This window comes from Macaca nemestrina, chromosome 3 (genome assembly GCF_043159975.1).
Source record: "Macaca nemestrina isolate mMacNem1 chromosome 3, mMacNem.hap1, whole genome shotgun sequence".
NCBI classification, from domain to species: domain Eukaryota; kingdom Metazoa; phylum Chordata; class Mammalia; order Primates; family Cercopithecidae; genus Macaca; species Macaca nemestrina.
Window position 1 is genome coordinate 175,753,410 of NC_092127.1, and position 22,441 is coordinate 175,775,850.

Sequence of the window (22,441 nt, forward strand, 5' to 3'; positions counted from 1 at the left end):
TTTACATTTGAAATTCAAAAAGTAATTGCAAAGACTTTTTATGATCAGCAAGTATTCTGCAAAATCAAGTGGTTTCAATCATCGGCAATATTTTCTTTATGAGTTAGAATATATCAAGGATGGTTACAACCTCTTTTAAGCTTTTCAATTATATAACCTCATCTATAATAATAACTGTGTTAGTTAAGGAAATCATTCAGAAGGCTGAATCATCTCCATGCAAATGAGTTCAGCATAATTTCCTTAAGCATGACAATGACTAAAGAGAAAATATTCATTTTCTTTCGTAAGTCTCTGTGTTTGAAACAATTTAGGAAGGTAAATGGGGGAAGGGTGAAATTCATCATTCGAAATCTCTTTGGAGCATCCTGTCGCCAGGTGATGTGGACTAAATGTTTGTGTTCCCCCACAATTCATACATTGAAATTGAATCCTGAATGTGATGGTATTTTGAAGTAAGGCCTTTAGGAGGTGATTAGGTCTTAGGGGTGGAACACTCATGAATGAGATTAGTGTCCTTGTAAGAAGAGACGAGAGAGCTAACTCTTTCTCCTCCGCTCCAACTGAGGATACATCCAGAATATGGCCAACTGCAAACCAGGAAGAGAGTCCTCACCAGAACCTGACCATGCTGGAACCCTGATCTCAGACTTCCAGCCTGCAGAACTATGACAAATACATCTCTGTTGTTTAAGCCACCTTGTCCATGGTACTTTTATTATAGAAGCCCAGACTGACTAAGACACCAGGCCATTATCATCTACTCTTAAAGACAGCATTTTCTATGTATTTTGTGTCTGGAGTCTATCTTTTACACAAAGTCAGTTTTCTCTTTTAAAAAAATTTGTACTTTATCTTTGTTCTGAAGCTGACAATGATGTCAATAGGTTGCTACTTAGTATATTTTTAATTAAGACCAGGGCTTTTAGCCTGTATTCCTGACTGTTTGATTTCATGCAGTTTTTTCAGTGGTCTTCAAACTTTTGTGATTGTGTGTCCTCAAACTGTAATCGTTTGAACACTCACACCCTATAAAGCAAAAGCATTTATCATACACAGCTTAGTTTCCTAATATAACGAACATTTTAACATGAAGAAAAATGAAAAAGGAAGAAGAGCTTTTGTAATTTAGCCAAATGTAATCTGTGTGTGTGTGCCCTCAATGATTGCCACAGGTATCGGGCGCATTTACTTCACTGAGAATATCACTGATCTTGAAGTCAGTCTTTGGAGATATTTAAAGTTATTAAATGTCACATCTTTTGGTAAGACACAAAGATCATGATCACACTTTTCAATATGGAAAACCTTTGCATTCACAGATTTGGGATTTACAGTTGCGATGGAAGCTTTATGTAGACCCTGTCTCTCACCCCCTGTGGGAACCGTTTATAGCTCCCTGGTGCTGGCAGAAACCCATCTGCTTACTCCCTTTGTAAAAATACATTAGGGTTAAGTGTTGAAGAGGGACAGTACATTTTAGTAACTGAGAAACCTTCTCTGATATAATTAGAGAAATGGAAAGACCTTCAGAAAACAGCCTGAGAGAGAAGATAGGATGTAGTGTGAAAAATGCTTGTGTTGGGCAAAAATATTTCCAAGTATCTGCTTTTTATTTGTTTTCTAGCATCTTGAAAGCTTTTGGCACTTTTGGAGCTTAATTTCACCCCCAATGAATTGGAAAATTATGCTGTATAAATCAGTTTATAACATACCTTTTCAGTCATAATGATTAGATTCTAAACATTAAACCTGGAAAATCAAAATATGTTTCAGTAAAATTTCCAAAACATTTCTAAAACTGCATGAATCTCATTCATTCCAAACAATACAGAATTTCATGTTCTAAAAAACTGCTTACTTATGTAAGAAATACGACATATTATGTAATAGTAAGAAAAAAATAATCCACAAGCTTCATCCACATGAGAAGGGGATTATGGATTGTTGTAAGAATGAGTAATGATACTTGAAAACTGCAGGCGTAATAGAAGACACAAGCCGATAGATTTGCCTTTTAAGAACGGATGTCTATCCTTTGGATTTCAGTGCAAATATTCTCGTCTTCGTGGCAGTCAGGACAAAGAAGCAAGCTTCATGTGATCATCAGGATGCCCATTAGTAGCATATGGAAAAAAACATAATATTCTTAGTACTTTCCACAAACTAGCAATCTATTTTATTGGAAGGAAGTGTCTCCTCCCCCTTAATTATTCCGTCTGAAAATCTAGTCCTGACATTTAAAGCAAAGCACGTTCAAATTTCCTTTGAAATTTAAAGTTTGTGCTAAATTAGGGTTGTTTGGTGGGAAGTGAGTTTTGCATTTGTTAAGGAGATTTGGTTATAAAAGTTTGATTGACTTAAGATGCTTAAGTGGGTGAATAGAACCTGTGGCAAGAAAACAAGAAATAGAAATTGGAGGGGAAGTGATTCATTTCTATTTCCTGCAGTTCTTAGTCTACAAGACAGAGTTGTAGATCAGGGGTCAAGAAATGAAGACGTGGCTGCATTTTTTAGTATTTTGCAATAACAATGAAGCAAAATACTACTCATGTACTAAATATGGCATCTGTATTTTTCATGAGACTTTCTTCATGGATAGAACAATGTTCAGTTCTACAAAATGCAGTGGCTTCCTGCAGCCAGTAATAATTGCTCAATAAATGAATATTGAATGAAATTATGGAAGACTTTTATAAAATAAGATAAATGCTGCAAATATTTCTTCCTCGGCCTCTGTTTCCTTTCCTCCCTCTTGCTTTCTGTATTCATTTATTGGACCTCAGTTATATCCCAGGAATTGCAGAAGGTACTAGAGATGCCATAGTGAACAACACAAAACTGTGCTTGCCCTCATGGAGCTTATATTCTAATGGGCAAAGTGGAACATAAGGAAGTAAATGGATTAAACATACAAATTGTGCCAAGTGCCATGAAGGACCCATTTAAATAATCAAGTTTGAAAATAACAGTAGTGGAGGGGAGGCTACTGTACTTTGCTTGGCAGAGAATCACTGAGATGGACTCCTGAGTAGTGAGCTGGAGCCAGGAACCATTGAAGACCTGGGGGTAGAGTTTCAGGAAGAGGGAAGGCAGTGACTGTGGTGGTGACGTCATCATCTTTCAGAATCTGTAAGAGAGACAGAATGACTAGAAAGTAGTGAGAGAGGGGGACAGTAGCAAGTGATGATGTTGGCATTCCTTTTTTTCTGGTTGACCCTAGCAACATGTCCTGAAGACAAGTTGTCTAAGCCTTTATCATAGATCACCTGGTGAGTGGATTCTCTCCATCCCTCCTGTTCTTCTTTTCTCTTTTTCTTCCTGCTTATTTGCTTATTGTAAGTAACAAAATTTAGAGCCCTCAATGGTAGCTCCATTGGGGAATTAATAAGAAATAAGTCCCATTTATCCTGTTTGGAATTTTGTAAAGATAATGAGTTCCATCCATCTGGCCATCTTGGGGAACTACTGTGCTGAGACCAGACCTCTAACTGCGGGGCTAGACGAGGAGGGCATTTCTTCTAAGGAGAATGGCTCCATTGTACTTTCTTGTCTGGAAGTGCTCCTCTCAAGGTTGGTGGGCATTGTAGCACTCAAAACTGAGTGGCTGTCTGAGTACAACCTTTCTTCATGCGCTATTCCCCATCTTCTTCCTTTGAAATAAAGTGTTATGCTGCATAGTAGCCTGTCGTCAAGAACTGGCCATTATGCCACCAGCAAATGGGAAGTACTTATGCTTTGAAACAAATGTATGTTATTGTTTTTGGGCTTATTATCATCCTAAAATATATCTTCCTACAACTCCCTCGGATAGGTTAGATTCGCTTATGCTATTAACAGTAAATAGGATGAAGGGCTGTCAGTTTGGAGGAAGCCTACAAAGCAATTTTGATCTATTAATTACCTTACATTTGAGTTCCTGCTACTATATTCCTAGCAAATGATGATGTGACCTACTCCTGAATATTTCTAACTACAGAAATGTTTACTGTGTGTTTAGCTTATTCCAAAAAGAAGTCTCTGTTGGGCCATTTATTTGGTTACCCTATCCATTCTCCATTCACTTCATTCATTCATCAGTCAATTGAAAGGTTGTTTCATCAGTAAGCTATTTAGTGATTGCTATGGGCCAGGAATTTGTTAGTCACTAATGTGAAGACAAACACCATGGAAAGACCTCCACCCTATTTTCAATAAGCCTATAGCCGAAAAAAGATACAGAATGTGGATAGTCAGTGGCACTGTGGATGACATTTGCTAAAATGGAAATATGTTTAAAGTTAATTAGGATTATTTGTCTGCCAAAGTAGTAGTCACAAAGAAAGTAAGTTCTTTGCTTTTAGATCAAAGAGAACACAGGAGCAATGGTTCATCACACATGACTGTGTAGCTAAGATTTTTTAAAAATAAAATCTTATATTAATATACCTTTGTCAGTCTAATCGAACTCTCCCCAACTTTAAAAATGTTTTAGGCCAGACACTGTGGCTCATGTCTGTAATCACAACACTTTGGGAGGCCAAGGCAAAAAGATCACTTAAAGCCAAGTGTTTGAGACCAGCTCGGGCAACTAGTAAGCCCTCGTTTCTAAAAATTTTTTAAAATAATTAGCTAGGCATGGTGGTGCTTGCCTACAGTTCTAGCTACTTGGGAGGCTGAAGCAGGGGGATCTCTTGAGGCCAGGAGTTTAAGGCTGCAGCAAGCTGTGATTGCCGCAGCATTCCAGCCTGAGTCACAGAGGCAGACCTTGTCTCTTAAAAAAAGAAAACCTCAAAAGCAAAATTTTAGGTTGTCCATTTAAATGTCTTTTATAAAACTTATTTGCCTTTCTTTGACGTCTATATTTTGGTCTTAGAATGTTATTTCTTGGGCCTAGAGAGCATAGAATATAAGGTCTATTCAGGGTACATTTTAATTTTATTTCCATATTCTAAATAACTACGTGGAATTTAAGTGAATTTCAGGGCAAAAAATCAGGTATTAAAAAGTTCTATTGAGCTCTTTAATATTTGTTTTTACTACATTAGCAAAACTATAGTACCTCAGAAGGTCACATGGCAACATCTGGTTATTCTGGAAAAGAAGTTCTCAAGACCCTCCTTAGGAAAAGCCACTCATGGATGAGGCTTCCATTTCATTTTTGCTGCTGAGCTCTCCATGCATTTAAATAAAGCCCAAGCTTCCTGAAGTCCACACTAGTTCAAACTCCCTCTGCTCTTTTCCTACAGAAGTCAGGGACTCAGCCACTTGAAAGACTGCTCTAGGCTACTTTTGGTGCAATCTCTCAGTTTCTATTTTGATTCTGTCTGGTCTCCTACATGCTTCCGTTTCTTCTTCTGCGAGCTTTTCCTCTGCCCGTCTACTTAGATTTCCGTGTCCCAACTCCAAAAATTATTCTCCTTTTCTTCTCCTTGAAATGCATATTTTTCTTAGCTTTGAACTTTGCCTTGGAGACATTAAAGATCAACTAAGTCTCAAAACACAAAATTTGAAAAACTCTTCATGTTTTGTAAAATGCTTTTTTCACTGTCTTCTGCTTCTTTCGATCTTCTTTAGTGGCTGTTCAAGCCCTTGCCTACCAGATTTGAATGCTGTGTGACTTTGAGCAAATTAATCACTCTGAGCCTCATATTTTTACTCACAGTGGTGAGACAGTAATGCTCACTTGATGAGTCAGTTGAGCATTGAATAAGCCAGTGTTAAATGTCATAACACAGTGCTTTCCTTCTTATGAATCTTACTCTTTGATGTCTATTAAACTGTGCAGTAATTCCAGAGAGAGGAGGTAACATCTCACATACATCCTATACTTAATTGCACTCACTTTCATATGAGAAAAGACACAACTATAAATGTAGCAGATACAGTTTCTGCTTAATAAGTATTAGTAGATTCAAATTTCCTTTGATTGGAACCAGCCTTGATCCTTCCCAGTTTGTGTAGAAATAATCTTTTCCAGGCGTAGTATCTTTTTCCATCTTAATATGTTCATGGGATATGGGTCTATAGTAAATGAGAGTGGCAGGTTCTCAGATTTCTGTGAGTACCTGATAGCATTTGTTTTATATGAAGCAGCAGAAAAATATTGAGCTAAGTTTGGGTCAAGGCTAAGATGTCTCAAAGATTTTAAAGTTGATGTTTTGGGAAACTGTCATTAACAATGGGCTACCTGCAACTCACCCAAAACATATTTAGAAATGTATTAATATTTACAGTGTTAGTTTTTGTTACTGGGCAATTTCCACAAACCCAGATATACTGCTGCTTTATAACTCTGCTTAATACTGTGTGTGTATCAATGTGTGCAACTTAACGATTACTATATAGTTGTGATCAAGGCAGTTTAGTCTATTCACCAGAATCATTAGATCAGGTCAAAAGCCCTTGAAAAACTCAAGGACAGTGACCTAGTTATAGTAGTACATTTTCCTGAATGGGTTTGAAATTAAGGTTTCCAATACTCATCATAATTTCATAGATTGAAAATAATATTTACTATTTTATCCTAGGGTACTATTTTTCTTTTACTGCCTTCACATTTAGCTTCTAAACCCTATATATAATCCAAAATATTAACATTAGGAAGAAAAGCTGGCTTCTCTACATTTACCCAATTATGACAGCACATTTATTCATTTGCATTATTTCGATATAAAGAGTTAATTTCTCTTTGAATAATGTCTTTAGCAAAAAACAAATGATAGCCATATTTGCAAGAAAAATATTAGTCAAGAGAGAACGGCAAAATTTCTCTAGAGTGAAATCAAGGAATTTTTTTTAAGAATAACACCAGGAAATTAAGAACTTGGAGGCTTTAAAAAATGTTGTAATTCACTATAAGGATTTAAAAATGAACTATATTCCAATGACAATTACAACTTAACAATTTAACATCACAAATGTCTTCCCAAAGGAAGAAGCAGGTATTCTTGGGAAAGGAAGAATGGAAAACTATCAATTAATAAGGGTTTTATCTTTATTTTTGCAACTTCTGGTTTGGTGTTACCCTTGACAAATCCACATAAGAAGTAAGAGGTTAAAACTATAGAGTCATTGTTAAGTTGCATACATTGATAGCATTCCTGAAAGTGTACCAGACTGTGAAGCTCAAGGTTTTCAAGACAGACACACCTGGTTTGGATTCTAGTATTTCAGTTTACTGGGAAACCTAGATGGCTATCCACCAGAATAATTATGAGTGCTACTACAAGACTGGAATAAAGCTCTATACATGCCATATATTACATTCTCATTAATATCATTTTATTCTCTTCCTTTTACCTTAGAAATAAACAGAATAACAACATTATTTTGAAAAAACTTCATTCAACCTGTATAACAATGACCAAGGAAGAGCTATGACTAATAAAGATCAAATGTGTTCAACCTCAGTAGGTTTTAATGATGAAAATATAAAAATAACTAGCTGCTGGCTTTTCAGTTTTCAAATTAACTATGGTTAAGAATAAGTACCAATAAGGGAGATACAGACATTCTTATATTGATGGTGAGAGTATAAATTAGGAGAACTAATGTACATTGACTACATGGAATGCCTTAAAATTTCATACCTTTCAACTCAACAATTCTGCTAATTTGTTTACCATGATAATTATGTTTTCTTACAAAGGTTTATAAACAAACATTTCCATTAGGCTATTTTTAAATAATAAAAAAAATTATATGATAAAACATTTTTGGTCAACAAATGCAGTTATTTCAGAGAATTCTTAATAGCATGACAAAAGTCTCCCCATGCCATGTGTCCTTAAAAAGCAAGACAGTCAACCATACATAGATGTATTAGTCCATTCTCACGCCGCTAATAAAGACATACCCGAGACTGGGTAATTTATAAAGGAAAGAGGTTCAATTGACTCACACTTCCGCAGGGCTGGGGAAGCCTCAGTAAACTTACAATCATGGTGGAAGGGGAAGCAAACACATCCTTCTTTGCATTATGGCAGGAAGGAGAAGTGCAGAGTGAAAGTGGGGAAAAGCTCCTTATAAAACCATCAGATCTCATGAAAACTTACGATCATGAGACTAATCTGGAGGTAACTGCCCCCGTGATTCCATTACCTCCCACCAGGTCCCTCCCATGACATGTGGGGATTATGGGAACTATAATTCAAGATGAGATTTGGGTGAGGACACAGTCAAACCATATCAATAGATTATTATTCAAATTATATAAAAATAAAAATAATATATGAATTATCAAAACAAGAAAATCATAAAGGGAAAAATTGGTTGCCTTTAATGGTGGGTTATTGATGAGTTCCATTTTCCTTCTTGATACTTTCCTGTGTTTTCTAAATCTTTACAATATGCAAGACCTGATTTTATGTTCAGAAAAACAGAACAAAATGACGAAGTCAGTCTATTGAGTTAAAGTTTGGACAAGAAGCCTGAATGCAGGAGTCCAGGGTACTCTTCAGCCAACAGTCAGGCTTGCCTGAAGGGGGCAGCCATGCTGGTCAGATTGGAGTCTGGTTTGAGAGGAATGACTCACAGGTCCGTGGCCTCTGACAAGGAGGTGATGCTGAGGGATAGGGGTGAGAAGCACTGCCAAAACATTCCAATTCATGGGGTTTTCTTGGTTTCAATATGATACCTCTGAGCTTCCAAGACAACTAAGAGTTCAACTATGCTCAGAAACTGTTTTGCCTTATGACAAGGATCTCAGCTTTTCAGACCTCTCTAAGTTCCTTGAGGGTGTGCAATTTTTTTAAAAAGTGGACTGTGATCACATGGCATATGTTCATATTTTCATTTTGTAATATAAAGGACCTAATGGGGGAAAACTACTGTCTATAATCATAATGATTTTATAAAAGAAAGAGCTCTATTAAAAAATGTAGACAGCACATGATAATCTAAGGATGCAAAACAATATTTTAGTTGGATAAAGTTTGTCTTCTGAAAAATTCATTGCCTATTTCTTTGAATTTCATTATAAGTACGTGAAAGTATTACCATGGACCCACAAGGGTCTAGGAACTCCCACTTAAGGAACCACTAAGTAGTACTCAGCTCACTTCTTTATTTTCATCTCACTTCATTCTAATAACATCTACTGTCCTTTTGTAGAAATGAGAGCACTGAGGCCCACAAGGTGTAGGAAGTACATATAGCTTGCTTGTCTGACCATATTTCATTGTATTGTCTATGAGTCTTCATGTATGTGTTCACGTTGTCCAGAATAAAAAGAAAATAAAATAATTGATTTAAATATAGAAATTGCCTTAAGAGTGACCTAAGCTTTAAAGTAGTAAATTTGCTAAATAAAATTGTTGAAAGTGTTGCTCATTGTCATCTTGGGTATTGCTAGGTTAACTGGAAGGGACCAGGAACATTAATTTACAGAGTGAGTACATATTTCTTGAAAGGGTGATGGCAGTAAGTGAAAGGATGCAGACGAATAGCAGAAAACAATATGAACTTAATTAATATAGGCAGAAGATGCAAAAACTATGCTGTATGCAGAAAGCGTTGATCAGAGGACACAGTGATCTTCAAAACAAAAGGGCAGGGTCGGGTACTGTCGCTCATGCCTCTAATCCCAGCACTTTGGGAGGTCCAGGTGGGTGGATCGCTTGAGGTCAGGAGTTAGAGACCAGCCTGGCCAACATGGTGAAACTCCATCTCTTCTAAAAATACAAAAATTAGCTGTGCGTGGTGGTACGTGCCTGTAATCCCAGCTACTCGGGAGGCTGAGGCAGGAGAATGACTTGCATCTGGAAGGTGGAGGCTACAGTGAGCTGAGACCATACCACTGGTTACAGTGAGCTGAGACTGTGTCGCTGCACTCCAGCCTCGGCCAGAGAGCGAGACAGCATCTCAAAAAACAAACAAACAAACAAAACCCAAAACACAAACATACAAAAGTGCAAGATTCCATGGGCCTTGTGTTCTCCAGAAGTTCTTACCCTCTTGTTCTCAGAAATCTCTCTGTGCTCACTCAGCATATCTGAATTGTTCTGAGAAACCTCTGTCTCTTTGTCCACAACCCCAGAACATTCCTCAGTGTCTACTATGAGATTGTGTGACATGGAGAGAAAAGGCCTTCTAGGTTTTTGCTGGACCAAGAATTAATATCTAAGAGATATTCTTGTAAAATGAGAAGGGTTAGTAACAGAAGCGGGACTGGAGAACACCTGGTGGTCCAGAAAGAATGGAGGCATCTGCAGGGTGATTAGTTGTGCGTACTAAAATGGCACAAAGTTCTTCAGGTTAGAGTACGCAGTGGTGAAAAATCAGGTAGGTGGGAGGGCAGTCATTGCCAGAGAACAAAGGAGAGTGGTAGGAAAAACTAAGAACCCCGAAATTCACTGTGGCCGTTGAAAAGAGGGAAATTAGGAGGAGAGACTTAAGATGCAGAAAAACTAGATTGTTACTATGGTGACCATTTGGTCTTGTTAAGTCTTACTTACTATATTCCCTCTAAATTCCTGATCCATTCTAGGGTGATACCATAAAACCAACCTTGGTACTATGTTATACATTTAATGAGAATGGTAACTCAGTATTTGGTTTTATTTATTTATTTATTTTTGAGATGGAGTTTTGCTTTTGTTGCCGAGGCTGCAGTGCAGTGGTGCCATCTCGGCTCACTGCAACCACCATCTCTTGGGTGCAAGCAATTCTCCTGCCTCAGCCTCCCAAGTAGCTGTGATTACAGGGACCCGCCACCACACTCAGCTAATTTTTGCATTTTTAGTATAGACGTGGTTTCACCATGTCGGTCAGATTGGTCTTGAACTCCTTACCTCAGGTGATCCACCGCCTCGGCTTCCCAAAGTGCTGGGATTACAGGTGTGAACCTCTGCACCCAGCCCAGTATTTGGTTTTAATGGACCTATTTTAAAATCTGCTGATATTGTTCTTGGTCAGTGTATTTTTGCTGATCTTTAATCCTTTTTTTTTTCCCCCTAACCCAGGCAATTGAGTGGTGCCTGTCTAAGATTGTCTGGCCACTAACAGATGGGCTGGCTTGCACATGTTATCACTACAAATTTGAGAGTGTGCTAACATAAATAATCCAGACACAAGTCTCCCATTGACAAAACGTGTTTGCTTTTATCATGTATATAAAATAAGTGTATAGTCCTACCATTTTCTTTCTTTGAACTTTCACTCACTTTTTATGATGAAATATACGTTAGAAATTTTAAAAAATACTTCATCCTGTCAGTCACTTCAAAATTCAGCACATTCTGTTTTCAAAGACTTTCATGAGGCAGTCTGCTTGAAATCTATTTTCACTTATTTTTTTAAAATAGCATTTTATTTTGCTCTGTGGAGCAAGAGTATATTTGGCTCTACAATTAATTCCATTCGAACAGCCCCAGTTTTCTTTTGCACTTAGTCTTGGAGAAAGGAAGTATTTTCTTTCCCCCTCTCTTTCTGATTAATGTATTTCCTCATTTAGTACTCCACTTACAATCCTGCTTCTGTTTCTTAACCTAGGACCCACCAATAGAATTTAAGGGTTCAATGAACTTACATAGGAATAAAAATTTCATCTTTATTTTACTAACTTCTATTTAATTTAAGGTCCTTAAATTATGGGTGTGTAAGCAAAAAAGCACAGAAATTATGCGTAACTTTGCCTCCAGTAAAATCATAGATAGAATCATAATCATAATATCACATTGCAGTTGTTGCAGATATAGTTAAAAATTACGGTATTTGACCCACTTCTACATCTTGATAGTTAATACGTTTATAGCGAAGTGTATCACTATATCACAAGTTACTTTTGTAATATTTTTATAGCTTTTTTCAATATAATTAATTTTCTTTGTAGATATATGTATTTCCTTTTATTCGTTGGAAACATTGTTTTGAGAAGAAGGCCATAGGCTTCATAAAACTGTGAAAGGGATCCATGGTTCAAAAACGATTAAGAACTTAAATTGATTTTTCTGAAGTCTCCTTTTTCTATGTGGACCATAATTTGAATGTATTTTACTTGTCCTGAAATGCCTCTAAGTCAATAAGCTTGTATTTTCTTCTGAAATTCTATGATCTGAAATATTTTCATATGGCATGTGAAGTAAAAGCATTTCTGGTGCCAATTAGAAAAAATGCATCTGACATTAAATTAGCATTTATTGTGATGAAATCAGACCTGTGTGATTAATACAGTACAATTATACTCATCTGAAAATTTGCTATATTTAATTTTTCAGCATCAAATAATCAAAAATCTTATTTGTTTGTGAAGGATAAAATGTTCTTATCTAAGTGCTGAACACTGGCATTGATTTCTGGTGACAAGAAGGCTTCTATAACAACTTAATTGATTATAATATTTATTAAGTGCTTACAACATACTGACATTGTTCCAAAAAAATCACTTTTACTGGTATAGAAATGCCTCATCCAACTCACAGAGATGAAGTGGTAAGTGCAACTTGCCCAAATCACCATAGACTATTTCAAAGTAGAAAAGCATTTTGTGAGTAAATAGATGAAAAAAATGAGCCACAGAAATACTTATTTCTATCTATTTATTTGTCTGAATTTAATTCCAGAATTAATCAAATCCTATCTCTGTTGGCCGCTGATGACTCTGTGTCTAATGAAGAATCAGCTCCATTTGCAGCAGTTGGCTCACTGGAGCAATAGTCATGGTGTCCATTATGAGTGACCATCTCAAATAGTGGGAAAGGGCCTGAACTTAGGAGTCAGAAAGACCCAGGTCTGCATCATGGCTTTTCTACTGACTAGTTCTGTGACCCTGTTTAAGTTACATTTGTGCCTCAGATTCCTTATCTTAAGAAAAGACAATAATAAGTTATAACTTACAAGGTAGTTATGGAAAACACAAGACTTATAGGGAAAATGTCTGTCACAGTTGTCTGGCAGATACTGAGCTCTCAACAGTTTTTAGTTGTCATTGTTTGTTGTCAGAACTCTACTCAAATATGCCTCCTTCCCAGTATTAAGAATTCAAGAACCACATCAATTCCTACACTATGTTGAAATCTTATCATAAGCCCAGAGGCACACTCCTTGTCTCAGAGAAATACAATCAAGTTAGAAATTACAAATTTATACAGGAATCAGATGGGAAATATGGAAAGGTAGTAATAAATAGTAAAAAATGCTAAATATTGTGATACGTATTTATATAAATAGAATCCTGGCATGAAATAGGGTGATTGAAGAGAGGTTAAGTGAAAGAACAATTTACCAATATGTGGGTAGAAAAGAGAATCAAATTTACCAATATGTGGGTAAAAACAGTTTACTGATATATGGGTGAAAAAGAGAATCAAAATAGAGTGAAGTAGCACCCAAGGAGTAGCAAATATCAGGAGCCATTACTACCCTATGGAACTGGGTGGGGAAGAAGGCTTTTCCAGAATCCGGAGAGAGCTGTGGCTATCGCTGTAGGGGAGTACCTCCTGATAGGAGTTACAGCCTTTTTCTAAAGGAGCACAGCCCTTCTCTCTCCCTCTGTGGGTCAGATCCCAGAGAACATACATTAACGTCTGTCTCCATCAACCCCCAAACCAACTGAAAGCTAGAGAGCTCAGGAACCCAGGTAAAGCAGTCTGGACAGATGGCCTCATACAGCATGATGGAGAAGGACAGAGAGTGAATGTGAAGAGGCAATCGAGATTAGTCAGCAAAATATTATAAGATTCATTTAGCAATTTAGAGAAGGAGGGAGCAATAAGGATTCAAGCAGTCTTAGGAAGCTGCTCTAACAATGAAAGTTGGGTTCTATAAATAATTCGTGCTTTAGACTTAACATGTGTGTACCTTGTAATCGAATGTGACATAATCATTCTGCTCTAACAATTCCACCCAACGATATGGTTAGGTGCCCCCTTTGAATAACAGTGCTACTCCTTGTTGCAGCTATGCTTATCAGTCGCAGTGAATGTGATACAGCTTGGCAAGAGCCCAGGATTTTAGCCTTGCAAGTCTTCAGGAAATGTAGAGAGAGCAAGCAAATTATCTTGTGTGAGCAGAGTGAACAAAATGCATGGGGAGGTAGAATTTCAGTTAGCTTGACAATAAGTCTCAGCCTTGTTCACCTTCCTGCCCTCAAATGGCCAAGGAATCTGTTCAAAGATAAATGCTCTGTGGTGTTTAGAAGCCTGCTGAATGTTTCACCCGGATACCATTGATTACTCCTACAAGACCTATTTATTTGAAACTTCCTATTGATCTGTTTACAGAATTCACTTCAGGACTTATTTTGTAACTGGGATGCTTTCAATTAGGGATTCCTTTGGGTCTTATTTTTATAATTTTGTTGTGGTTGGCAAGGCCATTTGTATGTTCAAATAGATTGTCCCAAATGTTTAGTCTCATGATTTTGTCCAATAGTAATAATTCAGTCTTTCAACAGTCAATTCAGTGACTCATTCATCGACCAAACATTTTCTCAGTGACTATTTTGTGCCAGGCACTGTGGTATGTGTGTATTAGCTAACTCTAAAGGGCCAAATTATTTTCATTTCTTTTAATTCTGATGGGCTGATAATACTGTCTTTACATTGTTCTCTTGAGGAAGATTTTCAGGTCTATCTAGGGCTCAGCAGAAACGAGTTCTGTAATTGATGGGCATGGCTATGAGGCAGTAAGTACTTTCAACTGTGGGTCAGCTGAGTGGTTGGTTTGCATAATGCATTGTAACGTTTAGGTTTAGTAACACTCATTTTCTATGAGAGGAAACCTTTTACTACAAGCTCATTTCAAGTATATATCACCTTGTACCTGGAAGGCTCTCTAAATCTTTGCTGAATAAATTAATTTAATATTTAAACATTCAAAGAGATTGGATTTTATTTGGACAACATGTGATTCTACTTTCTACTTCTGTCATACTTTGAAAAGTGGCAGAGGAAATGCACGTACAAAATGGTGGATACCTTTCTGTGGTTCACATTTCTAAAGATTTTTACTAATGATATCAATGTATCTATATATGAATGTTGGAGCTAATGGACCGTGTTGGAAATCATGAGTGATTAGGTTTTTAAGCTCCGGACCACTTCCAAGTGAAATCTAAGAAACAATTGTAAGGTGAAGTTACATTTTCTGTCTATGACAGCTATATGGATGTGTTCTATACTGGCTTCATTGAAAAAGTTAATGCTATATTTGCCCTTTGGTTAGAAATAATGAAGCTTTACAACCGCAGGACAATTTTAACAATTCTTGAAAAATATTTGCCAATACATCTCTTCAGGCATACTCACCTTGCTGAAATGAAATAAATTAGATCTTAGGGTTGTATGCATTTTCTTTGAGACACAGAAAGAGTGAAATACATTCATGGTAACTGAATCTATTATCTGTTCCTTCTTAAGATAACTTCTATCAAGTGGTCTTTGCATCTTCTTTCTCTCTGTCCCTCCTTTCTTCATGTATTCTAAGGCATTATAAAAATCTCATTTTTGGATCACTAGCCTTTGGGTCACGATTCTGTGCTTCAACCTGGGATGAAACAAGAGTCTATTCATACCTGCAATGGTCAAATTGCCTGCTGCTTCTCTTTAGCCTGTGGATCACTCCTGCCTTTAGAGGGGATTATCAAAATATTCAGCACTCTGAAGGACAAAGGCAGCAACCTGATAGAATAAATGCTGGCCCCATAGCACTGGAGTAGGAGTTCAGAAGCCCCGAGTATGAATGATGAATGCCAGACATTTACATTTCTCAGGGGGCCTGTGAGAAAGAATAAGGTAAGTGGGTTGGAGGGGATTTTGTTCCTGGGGATAAGACAGTGACTATGAAGTAGTTCAGAAATATCAACCTTTTATAGTCAGAATCAACTGGACACTTCTGGCTCTTCCCTTCTCTGAGGGCTGCAGAGATTCCCAGGTCAGGGAACTGCAGCTGATAGGACACTTAAGCTCTCTCTTCTACTAGGGGACAAGGCATCATCATTTCTCATTGCTTTTTCTCTTTCTCCATGTTAAAGTAAAATTATTCAGACACTTGTTAAAATGATAAGGCAGACTTTTTTCAGGACTATTCCAATAGGTGCAGGGACAACTGCGGTGCAGTTTTGCAGCAGGGGAGAAAGACTGGGTTCAACCCTGAATATAAGAAGAAACAATGAGAAATCAAAGGCAAGGAGAAGAGAGGAGGAGAGGGGATCAGTTAACAGAAAATTACTAAGAGGAAATCTCAGGGGTAAGGAGGGGATCTGGCCAAACTGGCGTAACAGGATTATTGCTGAAGATAAACCTGAGTGATCAAATTCACTAGGAGATGGTGGAGGACGAGAAATTGGATCAGATATTGAGGGTGATAAGATATCGATGGATTCCGGCAAAAGCAACTGGAGAAGAATCTTGCTAAAACTGGGCACTTTGTTCAATTCCCACCTGAGTTCCCACATGAGTGGGAACATGTGGTGTTTGGTTTTCTGTCCTTGCCATTGTTTGCTCAGAATGATGGTTTCCAGCTTCATCCATGTCCCTACAAAGGAGATGAACTCATCCTTTTATATGGCTGCATAGTATTCCATGGTGTATATGTGCCACATTTTCTTAATCCAGTCTATTATTGATGGACATTGGGGTTGGTTGCAAGTCTTTGCTATTGTGAATAGTGCTGGAATAAACATACGTGTGCATGTGTCTTTATAGCAGCATGATTTATATGGGGAACATCACACACTGGGGCCTGTCATGGGGTGGTGGGAGGGGGGAGGGATAGCATTAGGAGATATACCTAATGTAAATGATGAGTTAATGGGTGCAACACACCAACATGGCACATGTATACCTATGTAGCAAACCTGCATGTTGTGCACATGTACCCTACAAGTTAAAATATAATAATAATAATTTAAAAACTGGGTTCTTGAAGGACATGCTCATGAATGGGCTTAATTTGGCTCAGAGGATCCTGATTAAAATTTACTCAAGGAGAGAATTTTTGTCAACCACATGTTTTTCTGTCTATTCTTTTTTCCTTTACTTGTATTTGCTATTTTTTTCTTACCCGATTTGAATTTGGTTAGCTTTTATTTATTTTTATTAATACTTACTCTAATTCATGTAGTATGTTAATTGCTTTATGTGCCTCATCTTGTTTAATCCTGCCAACAAATTTGAACTATGACTGCCTCTGTCATAAATGAGCAAATGAGTTTCAGAAAGGTTCCCAAGATCTTACCTTGTCCAAGAATGTGTTGTTGGTGGGCTGGTTCAGGTTCTTGACTTTGCCACACAAAATAATTTGAGAGCGAGTCCAAAGTCAGAGTAAACAAAGAAGCTTATTGGAAAACAAAAGTATACTCTGAGAGATGAAGCAAGCTGCTCAAAGGGAGAGGTGGCGGATAGTACCTTAAGAGGAATTCTTTTTATGGGAGTTGTTCATACATACTCATACTGATGAGGTCAAGTATGCAAAAGCAGACCTGCAGTTGGAGCATTTGCTTAGCATCTACATGTCCTAACATGCATCACATGTATCAGCAGCATGTAAAATCTCCACCTAGGGGTGTGTTTTTTACTATTATGACATAAAGGTTACTATAAGCTAGACCTTGAGATTAGCTGTGCATACGGGACCCCAGAGAAGTCCCTAGCCCCTACAAGGCAGAAATCTGTAACTAATAGTTTCCTGGACTTTCAGTGCTGATGGGCTGGAGATTGGAGAAGTTACATCACAAATAAGAGAGTTTTATTCTCTTTCCTAGGCCTTACTAGGTGTTGAGAACATGTAGCCATCTGGCGGTCTGCTGGTATCCTATAGGAATGCTTACGTTGCAAAGGAGTTAGATGCTGACACACTAAGGTGACACTAAGGTGCAAGGGACCTAGATTCCTCTGGGCTTCTTACAAAGGGAAAAGCCAGTATGGCCTCCTAATCTTACTTATCCTGCTGCAGATACACAGCTGGTGTAAGACCGTCCTGGGATGTGATCCAGCCAGATTTTGCTGACTAAAAATCCCATTTATTTACTATGACAGAATATGCAGGCATTTCATGTGTTAAATTTAAATGCATTTAGACTGGCTGGTTATCTCCCGAATACTCCTCATTGCCTAAACCAGGCATCAGGCTTGTATGTGTGTGGTATGTGTGTATACGATATACCTATCTATAGTGATATCTATCTATCTATCTATCTATCTATCTATCTATCTATCTATCTATCTCCTTATCTCTCTATGTGGGGTTGGGGGCAGGGAAGAGCGAGAGAGAGCGAGAGATATTAAACAAGTGTAAGCCCTAAAGGAAAAAAAAATAAAAGTCCCTAAAAGTGAAAACATAAGAGAGAAAGAAAAGAATTGTTTTGTGTAATACAGGAACAGGGAATTTAGGTTCACCCTGGCCGGTCAACAAAGTCTGGGGCCCTGGAATTTGGGAAGAAATAGGAGACTTGAAAGGTTTTTAGAAGGATCATGGCCGAGGTTGAAACCTAGGAGGAGAATGAATAGTAAGAAAGAAAACCTTGAAGACAAGAAGGCCCAGAAACTTAGAAATGTCAAATAATACAATTTAGATTTGGTTTTGTTTTGGATTCTACCTCAAGTGTCATTCTCAACCTTCTAGGAGCCTACTGGGAGGAGGATGTGCTCTGGAGAATAAAGGAAAAGGAGTTCTCCATACTCCACACATGGGTTGAGTCAAGGAGCTATGAGAGGAACACAGGATGTGTACAGATCAATGAGGATCTAGCTGGGAGGAGAAAATTGGGGTAGAAATGACAAGAAAATTTAGGCTTCCTCCCCTAGGTTGCTCAGAAATAATAGCAGCAGTGCAGGCAGTCCCCCAAGCAAATAGGATAGAGAATGGGGTCAGGTTGCTTGCATATTAAAGAAACTCGCTTGGATATTAAAGCTTGGAACAGACAGGGTCAACTTAGGGTCAACAGGGTTTTCAGTGTTCTGAGAAAGTGAAGAGTTGCTTCTCCTCAGGCTTATTTTGGAACTTGTACTTGTTGTCCCAGTGAGAACATTCGAACAAATAATCCTTTTGCCATCAGCCTATTTTATAAACACCTTTTGCTATCAACCTGTCGTGTAAATATCTGGTCAAAGGAAGATCAGCTCCAATGGACTTTTATCATTTTTCTTTATGGTACTATGTTCTGGAGGCATGAAATGAAACCAACCCATGCTCTGTACCACCTGCCTTTGTAAATATTTTCTAAATTGTATTCCCTGAAATGTGTTTCAGGATGGATTCTCATTATCTCCGAATCAACAGTCAATTACTACTTTTTAAGGATCTCAGCACATCTGTGTTTCCTTGAAGAAATGGAATTAGATTCAGTAACAATAGTTAGCATTTAACTGGGTGCCTATGAGCCAGATACTCTTTCAAGTACCTTAGTGTTAACTTTCAAATAGTAGAGGTTGCTACTATTCTTATTTCCATTTTGCTAATAAAGAAACCAAGGGTGTAGAAGTTAGGTCTTCTGAAAAAGGTATCATAGCAGTGATCAGTAGCAGACTTAGTCATAAATTTAGGCTATCAGGTTCCACTCAGCCTATACAACCTCTTTTTTAAATTTTAATTTTTTAGTTATTATGGATAAATAATTGTTGTACATATTTATGGGGTACAAGTATACACATATAAAATGCATAATGTATACATCCTCTTGATAAAATAACTTTGGGTTATTGGCAATAGTACAGTTTTTGATAATCCCTTTTTATTGTTCTCAAGCCCTAAACTTTCAATAAAATATCTATGCTATTTTGTCAATGGTGGTCAGGAATGAATGTGTTCCGATGTTGGCCTTTGTGAGTTTAAGTTACTGAATACACATGAAAATGCTATCCATTGGAATTCAGAGACTGAAAAGGTTAATTATCACTTTCCCTCTGATTATACTAGGAGCAATTCAAGCAAGACTTCTAGGTTGAAAAATATTTTTGGCTAGATACGGAATTCTCGTCTTATTTTTTATTGCAGTGAAGGATGATTTTAAAACTAAGGTACCTGACAAAAATATAGGGTGCACTAACTAGGGAGAATGACCCGAAAGGATTCTTGAAGATCATCTGGACATCTTTAAAAAAAAGACCATCTCTGTAAGTTGGAAGGTACAAATGCTTTTCTTTTATTGGCTCACTGTGATGAAAACATGCCTCTAAACAGATTAAGAAGATTGATATTGATGAAGATTTATTTAGAATATGTTATTAAATTTGAGGGATTCCTGTAACTATTGTTTCTGTGGTTTAGGGGATTCTCACTTACTCAACTGATTTGGTGAGAACCGTTTTTCCATGTAGAGGTTTTGGCCTGGTTGTGACTTGTGCTATGGGATGCTCCAGCATCTCTGCTTTCTGTCTTGAGAAAACTCAGTGACTAGCTTCATCAGTGATCCTTCGCTCTGCAGAGGTCAATCCTGTCCTAACCTGTGGTTGTGATCTGTTTAAGGAATTGGAAGAATGCTACTGGTCTGTAGAAGCTGCCGTCCAGTATTGTGCACAGTTTGGATTCTAGAGACAAAGAATGTAGTAGTAGAGAATTTGCAAGCTAACTCTGACTCTGGTAATTCATATCAAGACTTTATGAGGGGAAACTTGGTATACTTGCTCTCCACAGCCCCCACCCCTGGTAAATTTTTTTATGAAAAGTGAGACTCATTTCTACTTCTACATTGGGTGATTTACTTAAATGAACCCTTCCTTCAAATTGTTGCACTGAATTCATTACATTAAATTCAACAGTTTATTGCACCTCTAGTATTTGCAATATGTCGTGGAGGCAGACCTTGGTTTAGAGTACAATTTTTAATAAAATTTAGCAAGAAAGACACATAGTTAAATTTAATTCTGATACAAATTAACACTAAAGTTGAAGCATTAGAATTCCTGGCTGAGCTATGGAATTCACTTTGAATAGGTGTGGAATGAGATTGAGAGTTTTACATTTTTCTGAAACAGAAATATAGTTTGGCCAGTATTTGTGGACCAAGTACTTTGTTGCCATTGTCAATGTGCATGGATAAGGACAGCATACTTCATACCTGCTTTTCCTTTCTCTTCTAGTATCTTGTATGCATTATGCACGTGATCATTTCTACTCTTTAAGTGTAGATTCCTAAAAAACAGAAGAGACTGTCTTTCCTAATTCCTTCTACATTTCATGGCCAGACTACACCTCATTTGGGCTGCCTGTCCTATGAATGGGCACAGCAACTCCCTACAGATATGGCAAAAGACAACAGGTTTATCTATGGTAGTGGAACTGCTTTCTGCTTTTTTCCCTGCAGAAACAGAGCTTGACCCTGGTCCACCTCAGAAAAGTGGAGAAGGCAATTTTACATAACAAATTTCATTTACTTGTGCAAATGGAGAAGACTTGCTGTGATTTGCCTGAATCTAGAGAAGATGTGCAAAGTCTCAGTGTTTGTACCAATTTCAATTTAAGCTGCTGATTATCTGTATGTTTTTATAACATTTAGAAAAAACAAATGATTTCAATTACCAAGCCTTAGGAATGCAACTCTGCAAGTTTTATTTAAATCCACAGTGTAGCCATGGCAATCATTTCTGAAATAACCCTTCTAGTTTCATTGCATTTATTTTTGTATTGGTATTTATTTTTTATTAAGTTTGTCAAAGTCACTTCATAGATAGATGCTATATATATATATATGTAGTTTTTTTTTTTTTTGGTAACTGTATGATTGAAACCTTTCTGGTTGTTTTAAAAGAGTCTCTTTTGTTGGCTGGGCACCGACAAATGGTGGCTCACACCTGTAATCCCAGCACTTTGGGAGGCCAAGGCAGGCAGATCACCTGAGGTCAGAAGTTCAAAACCAGCCTGGCCAACATGGTAAAACCCCATCTCTACTAATGATACACAAATTAGTTGGGTATGGTGGCGCATGCCTGTAATCCCAGCTACTCCAGAGGCTGAGGCAGGAGAATCACTTGAACCCGGGAGGCGGAGGTTGCAGTGAGCTGAGATCACGCCACTGCACTCCAGCTTGGGCAACAAGAGCGAAACTCCGTCTCAAATAAATAAATAAATAAATAAATTAAATAAACATTAAAAAAGAGTCTCATTTGTCATATTTTGATGTGAAATTCAGAAATCAGTACAACATTATGAGTTAGGTTGATTTCTTTTCCGTGTACTTTTCCTTTTTCCTTTCCTTTCCTTTTCTCTCCTGTCCTATCCTGTCTTGTTCTATCCTTTCCTTTCCCCTTCCTCTTTTCCTTTCTTCCCCCCCCCTTCCTCACCCACTTATTTTTATTTCTTCTTCTTTTTTTTTGTTTGTGTTTGTTTTTGTTGATGATGGAAGTGGTCATGAATTGTGAGTGAGCCACTGAATCATCTTTTGCTTCCTATAGGGATCTATCTTTCAGAAGTCAAATAGATAAATTATCATCTTGAAAAGAAAGTTACTTGTTATTTAGGAGTTTTTTTTCTCTCTTCTCATGAATGAGCTGTTTTTTGTTTTTTTTTTTTTTTTTTGTTTTTT

The 22,441-nt window shown here is 37.4% G+C and overlaps 1 protein-coding gene and 1 long non-coding RNA gene across 5 annotated transcripts in view; both read left to right on the plus strand.

The window, feature by feature from the left end:
• Positions 1–22,441, plus strand: part of LOC105487858 (potassium voltage-gated channel interacting protein 4) — a 1,213,665-nt gene that overhangs the window by 62,053 nt on the left and 1,129,171 nt on the right. The window lies entirely within an intron of this gene.
• LOC139362112 (uncharacterized) overlaps positions 1–22,441 on the plus strand; it is a 127,001-nt gene that overhangs the window by 61,830 nt on the left and 42,730 nt on the right. The window contains exon 2 of the long non-coding RNA XR_011620458.1: positions 1–22,441. This exon is cut by the window's left edge and continues 24,618 nt beyond it; it is cut by the window's right edge and continues 42,730 nt beyond it. This is a non-coding gene — a long non-coding RNA (uncharacterized lncRNA).